General features: G+C 39.5%; 1 non-coding gene and 1 pseudogene across 1 annotated transcript; one reads left to right on the forward strand and one right to left on the reverse strand.

Moving 5' to 3' along the window:
• Positions 1-564: 564 nt before the first annotated feature.
• LOC148212939 (pentatricopeptide repeat-containing protein At2g15820, chloroplastic-like) overlaps positions 565-21164 on the reverse strand; it is a 38935-nt pseudogene continuing 18335 nt past the window's right edge.
• Positions 16455-16561, forward strand: LOC148212940 (small nucleolar RNA R71). Its single transcript, XR_015789509.1, has one exon. It is a non-coding gene; the product is annotated as a small nucleolar RNA R71 (small nucleolar RNA).

Here is a 21164-nt window from a genome sequence, read left to right on the forward strand (position 1 = left end):
GAAGGTTTAGGGTGAACGGGAGGTCGTTCCTGATTCGCATGGCGAGCAGATCTCCGCGGCAGATCTTCCTCTTGTCCTGCTCAGACTTGATCCTCGACTATTCTGGCGTCGAGGTCACGCTGAGTGCCACTGTCAGCGTTCACCTCTCTCCGTTCTGTCGTATTAGCAGAGTTCGCTGGCTGCACCATTCTTGGACCACTTTTTTTTTGTTATTGGGATGGCTTTAAATGTCTTTCCCACAGACGGCGCCAAATGTTTGTGCAAGTATTTGCACAATGGTTCTTTGCCTCGAACCCGGTCCTAGCTCAAGACTGGGGAGACCTGCACAATAGGGCAAAATCTCTGACGCTCAAGTCAGTAAGTAGCTTGGACTCACTATTAAGTTCAAGGACAAAATTGATACCTGATGGTGAAATGAGGTTCTCTATTTATAGGTTTAGGTCCCGACAGGGGTCACGACAAGCAGTTACCTTGGTCGATTTTGAGGTTGGATATGTCAGGTTCTAGTGGGTCGAGCTCAGATATTTTAGAGGTAATACGATTAAGAGTAATGAGCTTCCCTCCTCAGAAGTTCCCGAGGAGGAGCTTTACAAAACGACTCTTGAGAACAATCTCCTCTAACTGCCAATCTCTGTCCTCCACGTGGCCATTAGATATTTTATCCCCGAACAACTACGATATTGCATTCATGATTATGCACTTGGAGATAAATTTGTCTCAAAGGTTTAGGTTTCCAGTCCATAACGAATGCCATTCTGATACCTCTCTGACGATGTTCTTGCCATGTAAGATTAGGTGCCTCCCAGTCAAAAGCTCCATTAACACAACACCAAAACTATAAACATCACTCTTATCTGTCAATTTATGAGTCAAGAAGTACTCTGGATCAAGATAACCCTGCAAAATGGAAGCATGAAAATTAAGTGCACATAAGTAACCTTTAACTGAACTCAATCTAGGACGTTTAACCAATTATTTTACTATAAACAGAAATGTAGAGAATAAACAATAGAAAATAATTTTAGTTCAGAAGATTCTCTTTCCCAATATCAGGTGCCTTAGTATAATGAGCAAAAGTTTGACATTTTCATTTGCATCTCAACATCTCATTTCAATTATCCTATGATAGAACCCGAAGTATATTGAAAGATAAAAGATAAATGAACTACAATAACTACCAATGAATTCGAGGTACTTGGATTCTCCCCTCTTGAGATATCACTCAAGCCAAAACCATACTCAATAATTGGATACCTTCACCATTTCCCTCTCCCTCTATTTATAACTAAAGCTTCCAAACTCAATTACCAATATACCCTTAATACCCTAACAATATCCCTAACCTATCGTAATAGCAAACTTATCATTACCCCGCCCTCAAAACACACATTGTCCTCAAGGTGTGGTTAAACTAATTGTTTTTTCTTCTTTTATTCAAGACATAACCAAAAGAAATTAAAACCTAGCCTTCAACAACAAGAAGAGAAACCCCAGTCGGATCGACTGCTATGGTGGAACATCCGTGGGAGGTCGGTGGCAGATGGTGTGTGATTGATGACGGTAAAGACGTGAGCGGTGGGTGGGGTTTGCTGTTGGCAACGGCAGATCGAGGTAGTGTAGGTGGTGTGGATGTCCATCGGAGCAACCGATGGCGAATGGTGGTCGAACGACAGCCACACAATTGTATCGGTGTGCGACAAATGAGGGCTAGCGGTGACGTGCACAGCCGAAGAAAGAGAGGTTGAGGGCAGCGGTGGCTAGGGCTACGTTCTGCCCGTGGGTAAGAAGATGCCCACTCGGTCATCTTCGGGTTAGGCCTAGAAGATAGCCCGGCCCAAAACCCACCCAATCCCATAATTTCAAAGTATGCTCCAGCAAGAGAATGGGTTGTAACACAATTAAATTTCAGCCCACTCAATCTCAGTCCACTTGCTCTTTTTCCAGAATCTTCTTCAGTAACATTCACGTGGGTATTAGGATTCCTTTTGCCTTCTATCTTTTGCAATCCGACCCATGACCCGATCACTTGAACGATTTTCGCCCCCTCACGAAGCTTCCATCGACACCTCCACCAAGTCTCCTTCTCCGACCACATCTGCGTTTGTCGTCGGTAGGGACATTCGTCAGTCATTTGTCTCGCTTTTCTTCTATAGTCTTTATGATTGTCTGTCTTCCAACGAATAAGGCACCCACTAAAACTACAGCTCCTCCAGCTTCTTTGTTTCCTCCTTTGCCTTCTTCGAGTTTTCACCTCCCACTTTTATGTCCGCTCTTGTAAGGCCTTTGAATTCCAGCGAATTACATCTCCCTTCAATCGCAACCGTACCTTCTTCAATAGTGTTTTCCCGTGACTGCCCCAACTTTTGATTTCTTCTTCACTCTTTTTGTTCGCCTTCGGTTGCTTCTCCATGAATTGTTTCTTCCTCAACCCGTGCCTTTGTTCTGGGATGGTGCTTTTCTGCTTTCCCTTGATAGACTCTATTTTCTTTTTGCTTTTGGTCGACATGCGACGGTTATGGTGATACATACATCTTCGTGCCTTCGATTTCTTGATACTCTCTCGTTGTAGTACTTTTGTTCCCACTCGAGCATCCTCCTCTCTGTTTTTCAACGGCGATTCAAACGCTTCATGTATGGCTTTGGACCCCTTGTCCATTATATTCATCATGGATTCTAATCTTTTGTCAATGTGCCTAAAAATTGGGTCACAACTCTTCAAGTAAAGCATCATCAACCCCCATGGCCAGAAAGAACTGCTCTGATACCATTGATAGAACCCGAAATATATTGAAAGATAAAAGATAAACGAACTACAATAACTACCAAGTAATTCGAGGCACTTGGACCCTCCCCTCTCGAGATATCACTCAAGTCAAAATCATACTCACTAATTTGATACCTTCACCATTTTCCTCTTCCTCTATTTATAACTAAAGCTCCCAAACCCAATTACCAATATACCCTTAATACCCTAACAATATCCCTGACCTATTATAATTGCAAACCTATCATCCTACTAGGACAACTTTGAAAGTGAATTCTAATACGCAAAATGTTGAATTATTTGTGTTGTCTTAATTGCTTTAATCGTGATGGTAAGTGTTTTGACAGGACAGGACATCTATAGAGTTCAAATCTATAAGGGTACCTCAACCCCTTATTCTCCACCAGCATCTTTTTTCCGGCTGCACATATTTTCAACGGCAGTACCTCCAACATGTCTGAACTCCTAATCCAGACTAAGATCAGTTCGACCACCAAACCTTCTTATACTAATCCACCTTGCAAGTTATCCATCAGTACAATCTAGTGTGCTATTAGGATTTAGCAGGTAATAGGACCATCAGTAACTCGATTAAATATAATTTTGGTCTTCAAACTTTTAAATATTTTTTTACATCAGTCTCTAAATTTTTATAATTTTGCTTTTAGTCTTTACACTTTTAACCCCTCTATTTTCATCATCTTTTACTTTTAAAATCTTGATTTTTATTCATAAAAAATGTTTAAACTTCGTATTTAAATTCTTTTGTAAATCTAGGTTTTTTTAAAACGAAAAGGAAGTGCTGGAATTAAATACTCCATCATTTTCAAACTATTGATCCAACTTTCTTCTAGAATCCTCTCAAATTTTACCATCCACGTAATTAGGGCTCTTTCTATCTTCTCTTTTTCGTGACCCGACCTATGACCCGACCCATTTAACGATTTATGCCCTTTCACAAAGCTTCTATCGACACCTCCACCAAGTCTCCTTCTCCTACCACATCTGCAATTGTGGACGTGCCCCACCACCGCTTTTGAGGTACACCATTGACTCGTCGGCAGTAAGCAAGGTTGATCGCCACCTCCGTAATCAGGATGTTATGTTGGAGATTTTGAAGGATTATTTGCATCGAGCACAACAGAAAATGATCGAGGCCGCGAATGCAAACCAAAGTGATATCTCCTTTGAGGTTGATGACTAGGTTTATGTGAAGTTACGACCTTATAGGCAGTTGTCCTTATTTTTCCAGACTCATCCTAAATTGGTGCCCCGCTTCATTGGCCCATTCCAAGTGTTGGCCAAAGTTGGAAAGGTCGCCTATCGTTCGGCCTTACCCGAGAACTCCGGAATACACCATGTATTCCATGTGTCATTATTGCGCAAGGTGGTTGGTCATAACTTGCCCATTTTCTGATCCCTAAGGCCATGACTCTGGATCTACAGCTTCAGTTACAACCGATTAAATTACTTGGTTTGCGACGGTGCCCACTTGAGCCTGACGAGATGGAAGTGCTGATCCATTGGGAGCATGCCTCTACCGAGGATGGAACGGGCTTCCCAAATTGATTTACAATTTCCTTATTTCCACCTTGAGGACAAGGTGGCTCATTAGGGGGCTGGTAGTGATAGGCCCCAGATTACTAAAGTATATCAATGCAAGCATGTGAGGAAGAAGGAGTCTCTTTGAGAGGGAGCATTTTGCACTAGTAGGTGGGCCCTTAGGGAATATTTGTTAGCTATGTGTGGGCCATAGAGATATATGTCTTGGGGGTGGCTAGTGTGAGGCATATTTTGGCTTCATTGTGATTTTGTATTCTCCGTTGAAAACTTAGGAGAGGAAGGGAGCTCTCTAATCTCCCTTGACTTGTTTGATAAATAAAATTGAGGCTTAGGTCAATCGGATTTAGGCTAGAAGTTTTCTCGAATAGGGATTGATTGGCGCCCTATTTCAAGTCGATACAACTTGTGGCTAGAAAGAAAATTTGAGGAAGCAAAAATTTAGAAACCTTTGAAATTTCTTGGGAAAGAACAAAGCACCGAGCCCTAATCGGTTCACCTCTGAATTCCTCCTGAAATTTTGGCAACACCTGAAATGGGACTTTTTGAAATTGTTTGAAGAGCTTTTCAAAAATGGCCACATCAATTCTTGTCTCCAAGAAAACTTCATTTGCCTCATTCCTAAGAAAGAGATAGTTGCAAAAGTCAAGGACTTGCCCATAAGTCTCACCATTCTATATACAAGGTCTTGGCAAAAGTCCTTGCGGACGGTCTCAAAAAGGTTTTACCCTCCACTATTTTTGAGACTCAAAGTGCTTTCGTTGAAGGTAGGCAAATCCTGGACCCAATTTTGATTGCAAATGAAGCAATAGAAAACTATAAGGATCGTAACAAGAAATGTTGGCTCCTCAAGTTAGATATCAAAAAAGCCTTCGATAAAGGAATTTTCTTCGAGAGGTGTTAATTCAGAAAGGTTCCAAAAGAAGGTGGATCAAATGGATAGCATTTATGTAAGAGGCACCAAATACTCCACTTTCGTTAATGGAAAGGCCCAAAGGAATAATTACAGCTTCAAGAGGGCTAAGGCAAGGAGATTCCTTATCACCTTTTCTTTTAATTATAGTGAGTGACGTTTTCAACAGCCTTTTGGAGAAATCTCACTCATGGTTTCTTAGAAGGCTTTAAGGTGGGAGTTAATCCAGTCCATATTTCAAACCTTCAATTCACTAACGATACGCTGTTATTTTGTAAAGATGATGACTCTATGTTAAGAAATTTATTCGAGTCTATCATGACATTTGAGTGGTTATCTAGCTTGAAGATCAATTGGAACAAGTCATATAGCTCTATTTTTCCATTTCTTGGGCTTTTTGACGCTAATGTTCCAAGAAATGTCCTTCAGCTTCTCTGCGGGCAGCGGCTAAGCCCTAAAGTTAGTTTAGCTATTAATGGGTCAATGGCATCAAAGCTATTCTTTCATAATTATGATTCAAAAGGAATCAAATGATTTTTTAAGACAAAAGCAAGTCCCCTTTGGATTGCTTCAATTTAAAGTTCAAAACATCTCATTGGTGTTCCCTCTCAGATTTATTCTCTAATTATACTCCTTGTTTGATTTGTACGAACTAGGAGACATTTATAACTCCCCTTAATTTTCTTGCCTTATCTTTTATTTTTGTCTTGTATCTCTCTTTCACTCCCTTGGGAGTTTGTATCTTTGAACATTTTCTATTCCTTTTCACTAATCAATGAAAATTTCTGCATTAGACTTCCCTCCTTTTAAGGGGGCAGCTAGGGATAGGACTATAGTATCCCCTATAGGGACAATAAGGCTAATACTACAAAGAAGGGAACATCAACCAAATCATTCTTTAAGAATTTGATCCAAAAAACTTGGATCTGCTGAATTACAACCCTTCCCTTGAGGTTTAAAAATACTACTAACTAAACAATTATGGCTCTCCCTCAAACAACTAGCACCAAGAGCCAATGGCACCAGAACAGACAGAGCCTCCCCCGAACAATTAACCTGAGCTTCAGCTAAAGAAACACAGCACCGAACTCCTAGAAAAGCTACTGAATATTTAAGAAGAAATAGCAAGGAGTTCTAATCCCCCAACCAGAGGCAGTAGACACGTAAGGACAACTTAGGGACAACTTCCCACGACACTGAAAGTGACTAAATCAGACGAAGAAAGTCCCCCAACTACCCCTCCATTAGCCTCAGTCTTGAAGGACAAGAAACCAAAGAAGAAGAACATACCTAAGCCTACTTACTTGGGACGATGCACCATGGAGCGCATGAGTCTTCGATCGTACTAGGAAACAGGGGCGTGAGCTTCGCAGCCTTGCTCTTTGGATCTTCCTCCTCTCTCTTCGGCCCTTCCTCCTCCGCCATCTTCTCATATTCTTACTAATTCCTTTCCTCGCCACCCTCCTCCTCTCTAAACATAACATCAATATTGCAATAGCATGGATTTCTCAACATAGGAGATGAAAAGAAAGAGTTGTCCTCTGATGGGCTCGCAATTGACGAATTTGTTACCCAAAGCAGGTGACAAGCTTCAAAGATCAGGTTGACCCATCAGAATTCAAGCAGGTCTAAACTAGGGTACCTAAACCAGCAATGGAAACGACAAGCGTACAGACGGCCACAACGTCTTCGCACCTCATGGTACGAGCCCTAAAAGACTACTTTGTTGTATCCCTACCTCTTTTCGTCTATCAGCGCTGAAGTAACTCACTAGGAAGAAATGGATTGGATACTCCAACTCCTCACAATTCAAGAAGCATCCTCTAGGGATAAAATTGTCACTCATCTTCGCTACTTTGAACCATATGCCATCTTCCCAAAAATCCCCCTAGTTAATCGCTTCATCCCCTTCCTCAAAAGATGTTTGATCTGCTAATAATTTAGTAAGTAGAGAATGAAAAGTCCCATCAATTCAGTAAGTAGAGAATGCAACCAGATCAACTCAACGGATGTTTGATCTGCTAATAATCCATTCTTTGTTTCAGCCCCATGTAAAAAGATTACCACACCAAAGAATAAACAAAAACCTGTTGTAGATACCTTAACAGCCTGCAGGATTGGAGGCAATTATAAAATATTAACTTCAGTTACCAAGAGTCTGCCATAACAAAGTGCTTCAGCCTTTGTGCAACTGTCGTTTGAGCTTAAAACTTCAGCCTTGTGATGTAGCAAGGAAGAAACGAAATCTTTTGAGCTTGCTGATGTTTCAAACCTCGATATAACAAATCTTCAATAAAGAAAAGTTCGCACCCTGAAAAAGATAATGACAAACATATACATAAATAGCTTCTCCCGTAAAATTACAAAATAGTTTTTTAAAAAATCAGAGATAATATGATAACCAACAAACAAAAAAGGCAAAAACCTAGGGCTCGATAGAGGAAATCCCACTAAAAAACGTTATTAGAAGAAACCCTTCATTAATTAAAAATACACTACGGTCATGAAAGAAGAGTTTTGGGTAAGAATACTCCAACAAGAGGCAAACTGTACATCATTACAAAAAAATATTTATCGAAGACTTTCCATCACAAAAAATAAATAAATAAATCTTTTGGTTTCTCTCTAACGAGACAAGTTGTAGAAAACCTCTTACAGCAAAGCTAAAATTTTACCTTTGTCTTTCAAGCATCAGCAGACTAATATTCAATACTTTTAGTCTTTGAGAAGGAAAGAGATATACCAAAAATTTCAATCATAAAGAAGAGCCACCCTCTGGCCATAAAGGGATGGTTGAGGAAAAGATGATTTTGAGTTTCTCCATCATGAGAAAAAAGACAGCAACTCGAGGGAGAGAGAGCCCCATTGGGGTGTCTCTTTTGAAGTCTGCCCTGTGGGCAAGGGACTAAAGGAAAATTTAAACCTTCTTTGATACTTTGCTTTTCATACAAGGTTCACGAAGATGAGCTTTAATTTTGGAGTAGCTGAAGTTACAAAATAGTTGTTAAAAAAAAAAACTGAATAGTGTTCTAAATGATATTTACCTAACACCCTTAGAGTTAAAAACACTATGAAGTAACGACTTTTCCATTTTTCATATATATAACTACAAAATAACAATTCTTAATGGCTTTCAATCCAACATATAACCTATATTAAAGTAAACAAGAATGCTACAACAATACATACAGATAGCTCATTACATATCCATTTAGGTATTTACTGACTGGGTGTTTATGCTGAACGCACGCGCTAAGCGTGGTAACAATTATATAGATGCAAGCGCACACCTGTCAGAGTAATATAAAATGGACGGAGTATCCAAGTATCGATCCTCAAGGACTTCTAAACAATTTCCAAACTCTAAAGTTTTAAAGAATAGTGAATGTTGGAATGAGTGATTCTTGTAAAATGGGAAGTGGTCACAAATAATGGTTTGGATTTGGGATTTGGACTTAGAATGATAAAACCTAGCCCGAATTACTTCAAGTTAGCCATCAAAGAATCAAGGACATGCTAAGGACAATATGCATTTTACTTTAGAAACCAACGACTACGCTTCTCACTTGACTTATGTCTAAGCAAGTTCAAAGTCCTAAGACATTCCCTAATATGTCTATTATGAGAGATATCTTAGTTTTAGGATGGAAATAGTCGCAACCTCGGGTTAAGGTCCTATGTCTAGGCTACTTAAGCGGAACCCTTATGTCTAAGGCGCTCCTCTCCTCGGTTTAACCACTCAACAATGCAAATAAGCAACCTTTTCAGTATTGACTTGTTAAGACTTACAGTGGCCTTCTCTAAATCCTAACTTTTCGGGAAAACATGTTGAGCAATGAATGGAAAGCAAAAAACACTACGTCTTAGCAACCCTTTTTAGACATAAAAGGCTAACTATCCATAACCAGGCTAGAGACGGGAATTTAGAAAGACATATTGAAGAAAATACAGCAAGTAAAATGGTTGAATGTGGAATGCATGTGTGAAAAACAAAAGTTAACTAACGGAGAGTTTTTATCGGGATTGAGAGCTTCGCCCTTCTCTTTCAAGCAAGGGGGAGTGTCACGTGCCCTTTCCTCCAAAAACACAACTCTCTTAACTAAAAATAAAGTAAAGGCAAAGAGAGAATAAGCAAAGTGCTAGATTTTTATATATTTGAATAAGTAGAAGATAACTAAGTACAAATGGAAACAAAACAAAGCTCAATAAAAGAATGTAAAGTACTCGGGATTTAAAAACCAAAAGCAACTAATGAAAGCAACTCAAAAGTACTTAGAAAGCAACAAAGAAACACTAAAAATGATCAAGAGAAGGAAGCAAGGCTTGATGAATTTGGTGGAGAAGTTGCTGGAATTTATAGCTGTGCAGAATTGGTTAGGTAGGTCCTAAAACGATGGTGAATCACCCATTTCCAACTCTTTTGACTGATCAAATCGTGCTCAAACTGATAGTGGAACACTTCTTCTACACGTATGCATCGGTTGGAACCACCAAAACGCATTGGAAGACGCGTTTCATTAAGGGCAAAGTTGGAAGAAAAACAGTTTTTCTGCAGGCTTCCCAGGCGCCTGGCGCCTCCCATGATGGTTTTTCCGTCTTTTTGCTTCTTTTGATTAATTTGCACTCCCAAATGGTCCTAAAATGTCATAAATACAATATAAGCCAACCACAAACCATAATATATGAATTTTGCATGAATTGGAACTCAAACGATCGAGAAAAATCCGAAACAAAGCTGAAACATTGTAAAAACAGCATCTAAAACCTTCTTTTTACGCATGTAAACAAGCGTAATCACACCCCCAAACTTAACTTTTTGCTTGTCCTCAAGCAAAACTTAACAACTTTAATCAGCTTTCTAACACATGGACAAGGAAAAGCAAAAGCAACCGAGATGTTCAATCATAAATTGTCTCAAGGAAAAGATGTCAAAGCCTACCATTCTATTGCCTTTGTAAACTTAGTCACTATAAACCAAGTTTGAAATGATAAAAACTTTTTCTTTCAAAATCTTTTTTCTCTTTCAAAAACAGAAAACGTTTTCAAATACCCCTAAAGAATCTGCACACTCCCTCCTTATACTAAGACTTTTACATCTGAAAGACCGGCTACTAGCCCCTGAGGTTTCCACACACTAACATCGGTTTCAACCACAGCTACTCGTAGAAAGACTTTGAACTAACAGCTAGGTCATAAAACGACGACAATGAGAAACACGAAGTCACTTATCACCATCTTTACTGCTATTTTCAAAGTCAACACCCAACCTAAAACTAAATGGGTGTCTACAGTAGGACTCGGGAATCATAAATACATTTTCTTTAACTCTCAATGTTTTTACCACTCTTTTCTTTCTAACACAAGTCTTTTCCCCACTCTTATTTTCTCTCAACAAGACTCTTTTTACTCTTTTGCAACTTTTTTCTTTCTTTCTTTCGTTTTTATTTTTTTTAGCTAAGTGCTTTTTCAACATTTTCTTTCTTTCCAACTGACTCTTTTTCAAAAGAAAATAGCATGATTTTTTAAATATAAATAACACCTTATCTTTCTGAAACAACGACTGACACAACGACTGTCCCCCCCAAACTTAAGAGAGACAGTGTCCTCACTGGGAAAAGACTTTTGCATCAGATGAAAAAGGCTTAACAGTAAAAAGGACAAGGACTTCCTATATAGGGGCAAAGAAAAAGCTTAAAGTCTGTAAAGATCAAAAAGACATAAAAGAAAATGAGTTTATCACATAAACAAAGGAAATAGCTCAAAGCTTAGTCAGGCATAGAACAGAAAACTCAACAATCTCTTATAATCATCATCGACATGAAATCACATGCACAGCACAGATGCTTCAAAATAGGCATGTGAAAAGCTAAACTAAGGTTAAGTGAAGGCATACTTTAAGTGATCAGAAGATAAACGATACTAATTTATTCATGCTTCAACTGAGCTCGAAACATAATCAATACAAAAAAAACATGCGTAGTAATGCTAGAATATGCAACTACGTCATTAACCAAAAGAAGAAAACACAAAAAATAGCAAAGAAGGAACCTCCCCTTCATGAAGTCGGAGGTTGTGGACTAGGATCAGTGTCAGTGCTGGGAGATGGATGACCAAGGATAGCAGCTAGCGCTGGAGGCCATGAAGGTAAAACCGCAAAATCCAATGAAGCCCTTAAGTTGTAGATATGTTGCACGACTTCTCGAACCTGAGAGTTTTCGAAATGCTGGAAAAACAGGGCAGGCGCCAGGCGCCTGCATAATTCTTTTTTTTTTTTCAACGTTTTCTTTTTTTCTTTTTTTTCAATGTTTTCACAAACATTCTCTTAATAAGAAAAACTTTATAATTAAACAAAAAGAAAATACAAGATACAAAGACTTCCTTCCTTTACTTTTGTTCTTTCAAAAACGGATAAGAAGGAAAAAACATTTTTCGCAAAAATTTATTGACCTGAAAGTTGAATAGAGGTTTTTCCTCTATCCACTGGTTCTCCAAAATACGGCTTAAGTCTCTGCCCATTTACTTTAAAAACATTTCCTTTAGAGTCAACTAGATCCACTGCCCCATATGGGTAGACTTTAAAAATTTGAAAGGGACCAGACCATCTAGACTTAAGTTTTCCAGGGAAAAGTTTCAACCTAGAGTTGAATAACAGAACCAGATCACCTTCTTGAAGATTGTTCGGCCGAAGACGCCTATCATGCCACTGTTTAGTTTTTTCCTTAAACAACTTAGCATTCTCATAAGAAAAGTGCCTGTGTTCTTCTAATTCCAACAATTGTAACTTCCTCGCTTCACCTGTAGCCAACAAATCAAAATTTAATTTCTTAGTAGCCCAAAATGCTTTATATTCTAGCTCAAGAGGCAAATGACATGCTTTTCCAAAAACTAGCCTATAGGGGGACATGCCGAGGGGAGTCTTAAATGCTGTCCTATATGCCCAAAGTGAATCATCAAGCTTAAAAGACCAATCCCTACGGTTAAGATTTACAGTTTTTTCTAAAATGTTTTTTATCTCCCTATTAGATATTTCGGCTAACCCATTCGACTGAGGATGATATGCTGTTGCAACCCTATGACGCACATTGTATTTAGTCAGCAACTTTTGCATAGACCTATTCACAAAATGAGCCCCCCCATCGCTTATCAGACAACGCGGGGTTCCATAACGCGTAAAAATGTGCTTTTGCAGAAAACGAATGACAACTTTGGAATCATTGGTAGCAGTTGCAATGACTTCTATCCATTTCGAAACATAATCTACTGCTAACAATATATAAAGCTTACCATTAGAAGATGGAAATGGACCCATAAAATCTATACCCCACACATCAAATATTTCAATCTCCAGGATCGGGGTTTGAGGCATTTCGTGGCGTTTAGATATATTACCTGTCCGTTGGCATTTGTCACAAACCTGGGCAAACTTATGTGCATCTTTGAACAGAGTGGGCCAAAAGAACCCACTTTGCAAAACTTTGGCTGCGGTTTTGTGTCCTGCAAAATGTCCTCCATATGGAGACATATGACAAGCGTCTAATATCGCCTCGTGCTCTTCTTCTGTGACACACCTGCGTAAGATATTGTCAGGTCCTAGCTTATATAAAAAAGGCTCATCCCAACGATAACATCGAACTTCATTTAGAAATTTCTTTACCTGTTGCTTGTTGAACTCATAAGGAACTATTCGACTTACCAAATAATTTGCTATATCGGCATACCACGGAACTGAATCAACTCGCAAGAGTTGCTCGTCAATAAACTGTTCATGTATAACAGTTCCATCATCACAGAGCGGGGATTCCAATCTAGACAGGTGATCAGCAACTTGGTTTTCAGTACCCTTCCTGTCCCTAACTTCAATATCAAACTCTTGAAGTAACAAAATCCACCGTATCAAACGTGGTTTAGCATCTTTTTTAGCAAATAAATATTTTAAAGCAGAATGGTCAGTAAAAACAATGACTTTTGTGCCTATCAAGTAAGACCTAAACTTATCAAAGGCGAACACAACTGCTAACAGTTCCTTTTCAGTAGTAGTGTAATTGAGTTGTGCACCGGTCAGAGTCTTACTAGCATAATACACAGGATGCAAGATCTTGTTTTTACGTTGTCCTAACATAGCTCCTATTGCATAATCACTAGCATCACACATGAGCTCAAAAGGTAAATCCCAATTAGGTTCGATAATTATAGGAGCTGAACTTAGAGCAACTTTCAACATTTCAAATGATTTTAAACAGTCATCATAAAAAACAAATGGTCTATCATGTTCTAACAATTGACACAAGGGTTTAGAAATTTTAGCAAAGTCTTTTATAAAGCGGCGGTAAAATCCCCCATGCCCTAAAAAACTTCTAATCCCTTTGACATTTGTAGGAGGAGGTAGCTTTGAAATGATGTCTATCTTAGCGTGGTCTACCTCTATTCCTTGCTTGGAAATTTTGTGACCCAAAACAATACCCTCTTGTACCATGAAATGACACTTCTCCCAATTTAGGACTAGGTTTGTTTGTTCACATCTCTCCAATACTCTCTCCAAATTAACTAAACATGCGTCGAAAGAATTTCCAAAAACAGAAAAGTCATCCATAAAAACTTCTAGAATATTTTCTACCATGTCAGAGAAGATGGCCATCATACACCTCTGAAAAGTCGCGGGTGCATTGCATAGTCCAAAGGGCATTCGCCTAAAAGCGAACGTACCATACGGACACGTAAATGTTGTCTTCTCCTGGTCTTCTGGAGCAATAGTAATTTGATTATAACCCGAATATCCATCTAAAAAACAATAGAAATCCTTACCTGCCAGACGGTCGAGCATCTGGTCAATAAACGGAGAGGAAAATGGTCTTTCTTTGTTACCTTGTTGAGTTTGCGATAATCAATGCAAACTCTCCACCCGCTCACAGTTCGGGTTGAGATGAGCTCATTCTCCTCGTTGGCCACCACGGTTATACCCCCTTTCTTTGGTACACACTGTACTGGGCTTACCCAGCTGCTGTCGGATATTGGGTATATAACACCGGCGTCAAGCCATTTAAGAATTTCTTTCCTTACAACCTCTTTCATCTTCGGGTTCAACCGCCTTTGACTCTCAATAGAGTTCTTAGCATCTTCTTCCAATAGAATTTTGTGCATGCAAAAGGTCGGGCTTATCCCTCGGATATCTGCTATCGTCCATCCAATGGCCTTTTTGTGCTTCTCCAAAATCTGCAATAAAGAATATTCATTAGTAGGTGATAAATTGGAAGCTATAATAACTGGTAAAGTGTCGTTATCCCCTAGATACGCATATTTCAAATGCGACGGCAATGGATTCTGCTCCAACGTGGGTGGTTCCACTATGGACGGAAGTAACGACTTGCATTCTTCTTTTTGTATTTTTTCAACAGGATTGGCCACATCTTCTGGTCCTTCTGCTATCTTATCAAGCTCTTCTTCAATCTCTGTAACTAATAAGTCATAAAACTCATCAAACATAATAGGATTCAAGCTATTTATAGCAGAGCACTCTTCAAAGTCTCCTGGTAATTTCATGGCATCTAGAACGTTAAATTTAACTTCTTCATTATTTACCCTCATTGTAATTTCTCCCTTCCTCACATTAAAAACTGTATCCCCAGTGGCTAGAAATGGCTTCCCAAAATAATGGGAACGTCTAAGTCTGCCTCGCAATCTAGAATGATAAAGTCCATAGGGAAAATGAATTTGTCCACCTGGACTAAAACATCTTCTATCTTTCCCTCAGGTCTTATAATAGATCTATCTGCTAGTTGGAGGGTAACCGTAATAGGTCTAGCTTCTCCTATGCCTAAAGATTTGAAAACTGATAATGGCATAAGATTAATGCTAGCGCCTAGATCACATAATGCCCTACCTAAGTTTTTTCCTTCTATGGAACATGGAATGGTAAAACTGCCAGGATCATTACATTTCATGGGTAGCGGGCTGCCTACAGCTTCACTACTACATTTTGTCATGGCTACCAGTTCATGCTCTCCTATTTTTTTCTTCCTAGAAACTATATCTTTCAAAAACTTAGCATAATTTGGCATCTGTTCTAGAGCATCTACTAATGGTATATTTATATGCAGTTGTTTTAAAATATCTAAAAATTTTCTAAACTGGGAATCATTATTTTTCTTAACTAATCTTTGTGGAAACGGGGGAGTAGGGGTAAAAGAAGGCTGTACCTGTGGAGGAACACTCGGGGTGTCCTCATTACCTTTTCTAATATTTTCTTTTTCTGGTGTTGTTGGATTTTCTGGTATCTTTACAATTGGTTCAGTGGACGGAATCTGTACATCTGTTGTTGGCATTGTTGGTCCATCATATGCCAGTCCACTCCTGAGGGTGACAGCTTTGCACTGTTCTTTCCCTTCTCGTTTTGGTAATTCAGTATGGCCTGGAAAAGAACCTTGTGGTCTATTCTTCAATTCATTGGCAAGTTGTCCCAATTGGGTCTCAAAATTCCTCATTGATGCCGCTTGGGATTGTATCACTGCGTCGGTTCGGGCCATGTACTCCTTCATCATATTCTCAAGATTTGAGTTGTTATTGTGAACTGGTGGAGTCTGTGTTCTCTGATTGTACTGCTGTTGCGGTGGTGGGATGTATTGTTGTGTAGGTGGAACATAGGGCTGCTTGTTCTGCTGGCTCTGCCCTTGATTAAAACCGCTCGAACCTCCTTGACCTCCCCATGAGAAATTAGGGTGGTGCCTCCAACCTGGGTTGTAGGTGTTCGAATATGGGTTAAAGTTCCTATTGTTCCCATGTCCTACATAAAAAACGGAAGCAGGGTTATGTGGACAATTATCATAGATATGGTTTTCACTGCAAAATGAACAAATGAGATCGTTGACTTGGCAGACAGGGGCAGGAGTGCAATAATCCGACTGCACAGGTTGTATCGGCGTGGCTAATGGATTTTTTATTCCCAATGCCATCTCTTTCAGCCTCTGGTTCATTGTAACCATCTCTTTTTGCATCGAGGTCGCAATGTCCAGAGCCAAAACTCCAGCTGGATCTTGCTTCTTTGGTGCTGCCCTAGATCTTTGCGAACACCATAGTTCGTTATGTGAAGCTAAGTCATTTAGGATGTCAACTATCTCGTTGAATGTCTTCTTTGTAAAGGCTCCGTTGGCAGCATTGTTTAGCATCATCTTAGTAGGATGATCTAAGCCTCTAAAGAAATGTTTTATCTGGATGCATGCCGGCAAGCCATGGTTCAGACATTTCCTGATTAGTTCTTTAAATCTCTCCCACGCCTCGTGAACAGGTTCACGATCATACTGTCTAAAGGAGATGATCTCCTCTCTGATATCAGCGTGGCGAGTAGGTGGAAAGAATTTTGTTAAGAACTTCTCCACTAACGACCCCCATGTGGTGATGGATCCCGGTGGAAATGCATTGAGCCATGCTCTAGCTTGGTCCTTCAAAGAAAATGGAAAAAGTGTTAGTCTCAGAGCATCGTCTGTTATACCAGGTAATCGAAATGCATTTGCAATTTGAATGAATGATTTCAGATGATCATGTGGATCCTCATGTTCCTGCCCTCCAAAATGTCCAATTGTCTGCAACATTTGGAACATCATTGGTTTAAGCTCAAAGTTTGCGTGGGCTGGAATAGGGTTGACTATCCCTAAATCAAAGTTCAGAAAAGCCGTGGCGGCATATTCTCGCATTGCCACGTCTCTGTTGTCCGCCATCTGGATATGGTTGAATTCATCATTTCTCGCATGATCCCTCATATTACCGTTAACAGCAGGTGGATCAACCGGATCACGAGGTGGAATATCTGCCATTGATGTGCTCGTACTCTCTACCTCACTTTCAGGACTGATTTCACCTTCTCTCTCTTTTTGCTTTTCTAGTTGTTTTCGAAGTCTTTGCTCCTTTCGAGTTTTTCGAAGGGTCCGCTCAATCTCAGGGTCAAGGGGTAGAAGAAAAGATCTTGTGCTCATGCACTTTAACTTACCCTTGTGAGATAAACGACCAAAAATATAGAACAAAAACGGTGGATGGAGATTACACCCAACAACAATTCACAAAAATAAAAACTAAAAGAATTTGAAAATAATTTTAAAACTAAAGTCCCCGGCAACGGCGCCAAAAACTTGACTGGGTGTTTATGCTGAACGCACGCGCTAAGCGTGGTAACAATTATATAGATGCAAGCGCACACCTGTCAGAGTAATATAAAATGGACGGAGTATCCAAGTATCGATCCTCAAGGACTTCTAAACAATTTCCAAACTCTAAAGTTTTAAAGAATAGTGAATGTTGGAATGAGTGATTCTTGTAAAATGGGAAGTGGTCACAAATAATGGTTTGGATTTGGGATTTGGACTTAGAATGATAAAACCTAGCCCGAATTACTTCAAGTTAGCCATCAAAGAATCAAGGACATGCTAAGGACAATATGCATTTTACTTTAGAAACCAACGACTACGCTTCTCACTTGACTTATGTCTAAGCAAGTTCAAAGTCCTAAGACATTCCCTAATATGTCTATTATGAGAGATATCTTAGTTTTAGGATGGAAATAGTCGCAACCTCGGGTTAAGGTCCTATGTCTAGGCTACTTAAGCGGAACCCTTATGTCTAAGGCGCTCCTCTCCTCGGTTTAACCACTCAACAATGCAAATAAGCAACCTTTTCAGTATTGACTTGTTAAGACTTACAGTGGCCTTCTCTAAATCCTAACTTTTTGGGAAAACATGTTGAGCAATGAATGGAAAGCAAAAAACACTACGTCTTAGCAACCCTTTTTAGACATAAAAGGCTAACTATCCATAACCAGGCTAGAGACGGGAATTTAGAAAGACATATTGAAGAAAATACAGCAAGTAAAATGGTTGAATGTGGAATGCATGTGTGAAAAACAAAAGTTAACTAACGGAGAGTTTTTATCGGGATTGAGAGCTTCGCCCTTCTCTTTCAAGCAAGGGGGAGTGTCACGTGCCCTTTCCTCCAAAAACACAACTCTCTTAACTAAAAATAAAGTAAAGGCAAAGAGAGAATAAGCAAAGTGCTAGATTTTTATATATTTGAATAAGTAGAAGATAACTAAGTACAAATGGAAACAAAACAAAGCTCAATAAAAGAATGTAAAGTACTCGGGATTTAAAAACCAAAAGCAACTAATGAAAGCAACTCAAAAGTACTTAGAAAGCAACAAAGAAACACTAAAAATGATCAAGAGAAGGAAGCAAGGCTTGATGAATTTGGTGGAGAAGTTGCTGGAATTTATAGCTGTGCAGAATTGGTTAGGTAGGTCCTAAAACGATGGTGAATCACCCATTTCCAACTCTTTTGACTGACCAAATCGTGCTCAAACTGATAGTGGAACACTTCTTCTACACGTATGCATCGGTTGGAACCACCAAAACGCATTGGAAGACGCGTTTCATTAAGGGCAAAGTTGGAAGAAAAACAGTTTTTCTGCAGGCTTCCCAGGCGCCTGGCGCCTCCCATGATGGTTTTTCCGTCTTTTTGCTTCTTTTGATTAATTTGCACTCCCAAATGGTCCTAAAATGTCATAAATACAATATAAGCCAACCACAAACCATAATATATGAATTTTGCATGAATTGGAACTCAAACGATCGAGAAAAATCTGAAACAAAGCTGAAACATTGTAAAAACAGCATCTAAAACCTTTCCTTTTCACCTTGCAACACATGGACTTTACTTTCAAAGATTTAACAATCTTCTCAACACCCTCATGACTTCCATTCAGCTTTAATAAAATATCCCCCGATGATAGCCTGGAGCCACCATACATATACTAGTATGCAAGACACGAGGTGAAAGCCACCTGTGAATTAGATTAGGGATTGCAGGATGGCCTCGTGGCCAAAACTGATCTGCATAGAAACCAAAATATGAATGAGAAATAGTGCAGAATTTATATGGTATATCTTTATCACTATCGCTCAACTTTGAAACAGGATGCAACCACTCGTGATATTGCTCATATATGTGTCTCCTTAAAAGAGAGTGAGTGCTACATTTTTTTGTGGAATTCAAATTGGTTCTTCCTCCCTTCATCAGATTCTATCTCCAGGTCACCTAACAGCAATCCTACTAGAACCTCCCTTTGTTCTTTACTCAACTTCAAGCTTACTGGCTTCTTGGCCTTATTCCTACTCAAGCTTAGGACATATTCAAGTTTCTCCATTAATGGAGGCTCAATGTCATACTTTTTCTGACACATGAAATTATATATTTTTTCAGCCTTCAAATAATCCCCAGATAACAGATACCCACTTAAAATGATGTGGCATGAACAAGCATTTACACCAATTCACCATTTATTTGCATCTGACTAAATATTTCTTCAGCCCTATTGAGATTGACAATTTGCAATCTCAACTAAATTAAACACCTCAAATCTTATTGAGAATAATGGGAGTGTATTTATACAAAAGCCAAAATATCCATCTCAGCATACTAAGCAGGAATTAACTATTAAAATACAGAAAAAGGCTATACAGTATCTACATATCCAATATTCCCCCTCAAACAAATGCCAAAGGCATGAGTTTGTGCCTCAGAAAATACAGCCAATCAGCAGTTAACGGCTTCGTGAATAAATCAGTCGGCTGCTTGTCAGTTGACAGAAACTGCAGAAAAAGAGACTTGGAAGCTACACGCTCACGAACAAAGTGTAAATCAACCTCAATATGCTTTGTGCGCCCATGAAACACTGGATTACGAGCGAGCGGTAAGGCGAACTGATTATCACAATACAGTGTAGGCGTATTGACAGAAACAAACAACTCGTTCAACAGTTGAGAAACCCACAATAACTCAACCGTTGTAGCCGCCAAAGCACGATACTCAGCCTTCGTGGAACTCCAAGAGACAGTAGTTTGTTTCTTGGCAACCCAAGACACAGGATTGGGACCCAAAAATAGAACGAAACCAGTGGTAAAACGTCGATCAATAGGACTACCAGCCCAACCGGAGTCTGAAAAAGCAGAAAGAAGCAGAGAACCAGCATGAAAATGTAAACCCAATGACAACGTACCCCGAAGATATCGCAATATTTGCTTAACAGCAGTAAGTTGAACAATAGTAGGGGAATACATATACTGAGAAACCCGACTAACAACAAAAGAGATATCCAGGCAAGTAAAGGTTAAGTAATGCAAAGCACCAACCATACTCCGATAAGCAGTGGCATCAGCAGGGCTGCAAGAAGAAGAATCGACATGTAAAGGCTCTGTGGAGGAAGGAGTATTGCAAGTCGTGGCTTCAGCCATACCAAAACGAGTAAGAAGGTCTTTGGTATACATTGTATGCGTAACAAAATTACCAGAGGACTTGCGCTGCACTTCTAACCCAAGAAAATAGGTGAGACACCCTAAGTCAGACATATCAAAGGAATCCTTAAGCTGATGAACCAATGTATCAATATAAGAAGAATCATTCCTAGTGCGCATAATGTCATCAACATAGAGCAAAAGGTATGTAAGAGAGCCAGAAACATTCCTCACAAACAGTTACAGATCAGACAAAGAGGCAGTGAAACCAAAGGAGAGCAACTGCGTTGTGAAGCAATCAAACCAAGCCCGGGGGCTTGTTTAAGCCCATAAAGGGACTTATTCAACTTACAGACATGCAAAGGAAACTGAGAGTTCACAAAACCTTGAGGTTGTTGTATGTAAACTTCCTCCTCAAGTGCACCATGTAAAAAGGCATTTTTCACATCGAGTTATCGGAGAGCCAATTAAATTGGGTAGCCAACAAAAAGACGATACGAATAGTGGGCTTCTCAACCACCGGACTAAAGGTCTCATAGTAGTCAATACCCTCCTCTTGATGAAAACCTTTGGCGACAAGGCGGGCCTTATAACGAGCCACAGTACCATCCGGATTACGCTTGATTCGATACACCTACTTACACCCAATAGCATTTTT

Source organism: Momordica charantia (genome assembly GCF_013281855.1).
Source record: "Momordica charantia cultivar OHB3-1 chromosome 2 unlocalized genomic scaffold, Mcharantia_2.0 BLBB01000002.1, whole genome shotgun sequence".
In the NCBI taxonomy this organism is placed as follows: Eukaryota; Viridiplantae; Streptophyta; class Magnoliopsida; order Cucurbitales; family Cucurbitaceae; genus Momordica; species Momordica charantia.